Consider the following 6,623-nt stretch of genomic DNA (forward strand, 5'->3'; position numbering starts at 1 on the left):
AACCATGCAGTGTTCCCTTGCTCTGTTCTGACGACTGCCTCCTGGTCCAAGTATAAGTTTCGCATTAGAATGATCAAGTGTTCTGGGATTCCCATTCTTCTCAGAGTCAGCCACAGTTTGTTATGATCTACACAGTCACTTCCTACTAGGTAAACTTATTTGTTCTTTTGGCAGTCCAAAGGACATTAAGTACTCATCTCCAACACTACAGCTCAAACGCATTAATTCTTGACTCATTATATTTTTACATAAATTTATTTTGTTGCCTTTTAATACATCATATAAAACCAGCATTCAGTTGTTGCAGAGTCATTTCTGAGCCATGACAGCTTCATATGTGTCAGAAAAGGACTGGGCTCCATAAAGCTCTTAATGGCTGCTTTTCTTGAAGCAGCTCCCTAAACTTTATTCCAAGGCACCCCTGGGGGCCTTTGGCCCACCTTGTGGTTAACAGTGAGCTAACAATCTGCACCATCTGGGGACTCTGTACTGGTAATTGTGGGATTTTGTTCACCTTCTCATACGATAGTGTAAGCTTCATGAGCTTTGTTTAGTTTTTCATGTTTTGTTAATTGATAGATCCATAGAATTCAGAGCAATGCCTGACATCTGTGCTATGATTGTTAGGTGCTGTTGAATCAGTTCCAACTCATGAAGACCCTATTGACAACAGAACAAAAGACTGGCAGGTCCTGAGCCATCATCGCAGTCACTGCTGTGTGTGAGCTCTTGGCCACAGCCATCGACTCACAATTGCATTCATTTTTCTCAGGATTAGGAAAGCTTATTAAGGAAAATCCACATTCTAGGTGACAAGAGTATTCTCCAAAGCACTATGGGTTGTTTTTTCTCCCCCCTCCATACCTATGCTTACAAGCAAGTATTTAATGAGTACAGGAGCCCACTTTGTGCCAGGCACTCCATTAGACACTAAGGACTGCAAGGAAACAAGACCGAGCATGCTCATGGAGTATATTTTCTAATATTGCTGAGCAAAATGACAGGTAGACATATCAAGTTATTAGAAGTTATGACAAGGAGCTTAGCGGCAAAGAGAAAGAGCTTAAACTGAGGATAAAATGTAGGTGAGCATGTTTCTTACTTGAGGAGAAGCCAGAGGGAAGATGTCTTGGAGGTAAGAACAAGTTAGCTGACGTGGAAAGGGTGCTCAGGAGCCAACAATGCCACACTGAAGAGAAGAACATGTGTTTCGGGCAGAGGGATGGCATGACAGTGGCTCAGTGGCAGGAAATGACTTGCTAATTAGCCAAGAACTGGTGGCTGGACTTGAGTCTTCATGATACCCACAAGATAGGGGAGAGGTACCAGTCGGTGTATATGCACATCATGCAGATTTTTGAGGGCATGGTCTAGACTTTGAGAGAGAGACATGACTAGATTTATGTTTCAGGAAACCTCTCCTAAAATGGAATCTTCCCCAAAGTATTAACTTTTCCCATTATAGTAAAAATTGGAGTTGTGGTGTATCTTGTTGTTGTTGTTATTGCATGCCTTCAAGTCAGAACCGAGCCATAGTTGATCCTCCAGCAGGTTTTCATTGGTACTTAAAAGCATGGGAGTAGATTTCCTGTCCTTCTCCCATGGAGCAGCTGGTAGACTCTAACCCTGTGCTTTTGGGATTGTAGTACAGCCTCTTCTGCATAATAAATCTGGCTGCTAATAATTTTGTAAATTATTCACTAACTTGGGAGGGACTGGAGAGCATTATGCTGAGTGAACTAACACAGTCCCACAGGAATAAATATTGTATAAAGCCATTATTGTAGAATGAGTGTAAGAATCCAGGAGAAGTGGGAGAGGCTGGAAGCAGAGGAACGTGGATGTGCAGGGGGCATGGGGGATTAATCATTGGGTTGTAAAATTTGATGGGGAGCGGTGAGGGAAACTGAAATAATTTGTATTCAAGTTTTGTAAATAAACTAGTAGAGAGGAAAAAAACAAAACAGAAACCCAGCTGCTAACCAAAAGGTCTACTTGAGCAGATAGATGGACAATCTCTTTAAAGATTTACAGCCTCGGACATCTGATGAGAGGTTGCAATGAGTCAGACTCAACTTGATGATAGGGAGTTGTTGAATTGCAAGAATAGATATAATAAAACATTACACATTTGAAAATGTCTTTGCAACATGGACAGTACATGACCACCGCCTGCCGGTGGTGCAAATGATTGAAGGCCTATTTGATTGACCGACTACTAGCTGAAAGCTTAGTGATATTTCCAGAAGGTCACAGCTTGGAAAACTATGGAACCGTTCTAGTCAGCACGTGTGGGATTTCCAGGAATCAGAATCAACTTACTGGCAACTAACAGCAACAACAATTTAAGAACTTTATTTATGTTCATCATATTACATAACTGTCACCATCATCTATCTCCATAATTTTCCATCATTCTTAACAGAATCTCAGTGCCCTTAGCTTTAATTCTCCCTTCACTTGTAATTACCGCCATTGGAAAAACGGATATTTAAAGATACTTTTAACTATCTGAAAATACATTGCTGCTGCTGTTGTTGTTAGGTGCCATCAAGTTAACTACATAGTGACCCTAAGAAAAACAAATTGGAATCCTGTGCAATCATCATGATCTCCACCATACTCAAGTCTACTGTTATAATCAATGTGTCAATCCTTCTTGTTGAGAGATTGCCTCCTTCTTGCTGACCCTCTACTTCCCCCAAATAATACATTTTTTTGAGGACCGACCCCTCCTGACAACATATGCAAAGTATATCAGCAAAATTTCATGGCCCTTGCATCTAAAAAACATATTGGTTGAACTTCCTTCAGGATAGATGTGTTCATTCTTTTGCCAGACCAAAAGATATTCATCTGAATAGTGGATATTCAGTACTCTTCAATTACTCACAATTGAAAAGTATAAATTCTTCCTCAATTTTCCCTACTCATTGTTGAACTTTCACATGCATAAAAAACAATTGAAACTACCATGAATTGTATCAGGTACAGCATAGCCTTTAAACTAGCTTCTGTGCTCTTTAGCATTTAAAAGAGATCCTTGACAGTAGATACAGCATCTTTTGATTTCTTGACAGCTGCTACCATGGATGTTGATTGTGGATTCAAGTAAAATGAAATCCTTGACAAGCCAATTTTCCCCCATCCACTGTGATGTTGTCTTTTGCTCTAGTGATGAACAATTTCTATTTCTTGATTTTGAGGTATAATCCAGATTGAATAATATTTCAGTAAATACCTCAAGCTTCCTTCACTTTCTGCATGTGAAGTTGCATCATCTGCATAACACAGGTTATAAAAATCTTCGATACCTTCTCCAATCTTGTCTTTACACTAAGTTGTCCTTAGGGGCTGTTGAGTCAACTATGACTGAGAACAACAAATGCTGTTCCACTGTTAGTGAACACAAGGGATTCTTTCCACAGTTCCTCGCCAATAAGACATACGGACTTTAGGATCCAAAACACTTTATTTCATATTTGGAAGGACCAAGAGAATCATTTCAAATATTACCTTTCCATTTTTGGATGCTTATTGGGTTTAGGGGGCTTTGGTGGCCTAATGTCAAGAAGCTACACTACAAACTTAAAGGCAAGCAGTTTGAGGCCACCAACTGCTCTGTAGGAGGATGGACAATCTCCTCACATGTGATTAACTGCTCCTGAAAACCCACTAGAGGATCATCTATGAGTCAGTCCTTTATGGTACACCAAAAAATTGGTTTTTATGCTTGGATTAAGTGTTAATTTTTTTTAACATATTTCTAGTTCCTCTTTCATTGGCTCCTGCTCATATGGTACTTCCTGAAATTTTTCAGTGTCAATCAATTCTTTCTGGTACAGTGATTCTGTGTATTCCCTCCATCTTTTTTGGATGCTTTCTGGGTCGTTCAATATATTTCCCATAGCATCTTTCAATATTGCAACATAAGGCTTAAATTTGTTTTTCAGTTCTTTCAACATGAGAAATGCTGAGCCAGTTTTTCCCTTTTTATTCACCAATTCCAGCTCTCTGCACATTCCATTATAATATTTGCTTTGTCCTCCTGAGCTGCCCTTTGAAACTGTCTGTTCAGCTCTTTCACTGATGTGTTTTCCTTTAGATTTGGTTTCTTGATGCTCCAGTGCAATCTTTCAAGTGTTTTTTGACATCCATTTCAGTTTTTCTTTCTCCTCTGTTTTTTTTTCTATAATTATATTTTATTAATTTTCATAAACATTTACAGAGATCTTGGGTTTCCATTCATTCACCGCTGCACCATTCTCTCTACCCTCCTCCCAGTTTGTTCTTGTCCAAATGCCACAGTGCTTGTCAAAGCCAGTTCTGATTAATCTTCTTTGTCAGTGTGTCCTTTGCCATTCCCTATCACTCCTCCCTGAGAGAGACTTCACCCTGAGTCATAAGGAAAAGGGGATGGTGTATTCTCTTAGCTACTTCCTGCTGAAAAGGGACGCTGTGGGTTTCAGGGTGAAGATCTTCTCTCACTACTCTAAAGGGCCCCTTTGGTAGTAGGAAACACATAGACTATTATGGAGATTGATTTTGGAATTTCTCCTCTGTTTTTGTAATGACCTTTTGCTTTCTTCATGGATGATATCCTTGATATGATCCCACAACTCATCTGGTCTTCTATCATTGGTAATGAAAGAGAATGTGGAAGCTGCATTGAAGGCATTGGCAAAAAATAAGGATACCAATTGACTTGTTTCAATTAACAGATGCAGCCTTGGATGCAGGTAGCAGTCTTCCCATGAAATTTGGAGGATGGCTTTCTGGCCAATGGATTGGAAGCGGTCCATATATGTTCCCATTTCCAAGAAGGGTGATGCAACTATGTGTGGAAACTATCAAACAATATCATTGATATCACACGCAATAAAAACACTCTGATGATCATTCAAAAATGGCTGGAACAGTACATAGCTAGGGAATTTCCAGAAGTTCAAGTGGGATTTAGAAGAGTCCGTGGCACCAGGGATTTCATTGCTGATGTCAGATGAATCCAGACTGACAGTAAGGAATACAAGAAAAATGTCCACTTTCTTGACTATGCAAAGGCATTAACTGTGTAGATTATAATAAGTTGTGGCTAACATTGAGAAAAATGGGAATTCCAGAGCATTTTGATTGTGCTCATGTGGAACCTGTACCTGAACTAGGAGACTGTCGTGCAAACAGAGCAGAGGAACACTGCATCATTTGGAATTTTGAAGGGAATGTTCCAGGGCTGTATTCTCTCTCCATACCTATTCAATCTGTATGCTGAGTAAATTATCTGAGAAGGTGGACTTTGTGAGGAGGAGGTTATCATCAGTATTGGAAGGAGACTCCTCAATAACCTGCATTTAGCAGATGACACAATCTTCCTTGATGAAAGTGAGGACTTGAAGCACTTGTTGCAGAAGATCAAGGCATGCAGCCTTCAGTATGGATTGCATCTCAATGTCAGCAATACAAAGATTCTTACCACTGGACCAACAGACAGTGTCATGATGGATGGAGAGGAGAATGAAACTGTCAACAGCTTTATCTTGCTTGGATCCACAATTGCCACCTTTGGTACCAGCAGTCAGGAAATAAACAGATGCATTGCACTGGGAAAATCTGCAGTCAGGGAACTTTCCAAATTATTAAAGAGTAGTGATGTCAGTTTGATACAGGCCACAGCTTTGCCAATTACTTCCTATGCATCTAAGACCTGGATAAAGAATAAGGATGACGGAAAAAGAATTGACACCTTTGAGCTGTGGTGTTGGAGAAGAGCACTGAACATCCCATGGATGGGCAAGAGATCAGATATGTCTTGGATAGGGTGCAGCCAGAATGCTCTTTGGAGGCAAGAATGACAAGGCTTTATTCACCTCACAGACTTTGGGCATGTTGCTAGTAGATACTATTCCTTGGAGAAGGACATGATGCTTTGAAAGGGTGGAGGGTCAGCAAAGGAGAGGAAGACCTTCAACCAGATGGATTGAAATGGTGAACTCTGCAGTGAGCTCTTGTGTGTCAGTAGGTGTGAGGATGGTGCAGAATAGAACAGGGTTCAGATTTTTCGTTCATAGAGTCAGTAAGAGTGCTGCTTAACTGGAAAGTATCTAACAACAGTTTAAAGCTACTGGATTTTTACATTCAAAAGAACAGTCTGCATACACTTCCTAGTAAACAGAAAACTTGTCATATAGTTTACATGTTACTAAGAAAAATGTATTCAGAAGTAAATGCTAATTCAGGAAATATGCATTTCCCCTTTGTAAACATGGTACTCAAGATACAGTTAATATATGACTGAGAAAAATACTACTTTAGGATTCTTACATATAGTTTCTAGTTAATACACAACTTAGGGTACAGTTTACATTATGAATGAGAAAAGACAAATGCTAATTAAATGAAAAATGCATTTCTCCTCCTGGTAAAAAGGCAGCTTAAGGTACTCTCCATAAGTATAGAAAGGTTACAACAAGCTCTGGGGTTGTTGTTGTGTTGCTGTTATGTGCCGTAGAGTCGCTTGCAACTCATAGCGACCCTATGTACAACAGCCCTAAACCCTGCTCTGTCCTGTGCCAACCGCACTGTCTCCGATACTCCCATCCCGATTATCCCAGTCACTGAATCAATCC

Source organism: Elephantulus edwardii, unplaced genomic scaffold (genome assembly GCF_000299155.1).
Source record: "Elephantulus edwardii isolate Elephantulus edwardi_28Jun2011 unplaced genomic scaffold, EleEdw1.0 scaffold00395, whole genome shotgun sequence".
Lineage (NCBI taxonomy): Eukaryota > Metazoa > Chordata > Mammalia > Macroscelidea > Macroscelididae > Elephantulus > Elephantulus edwardii.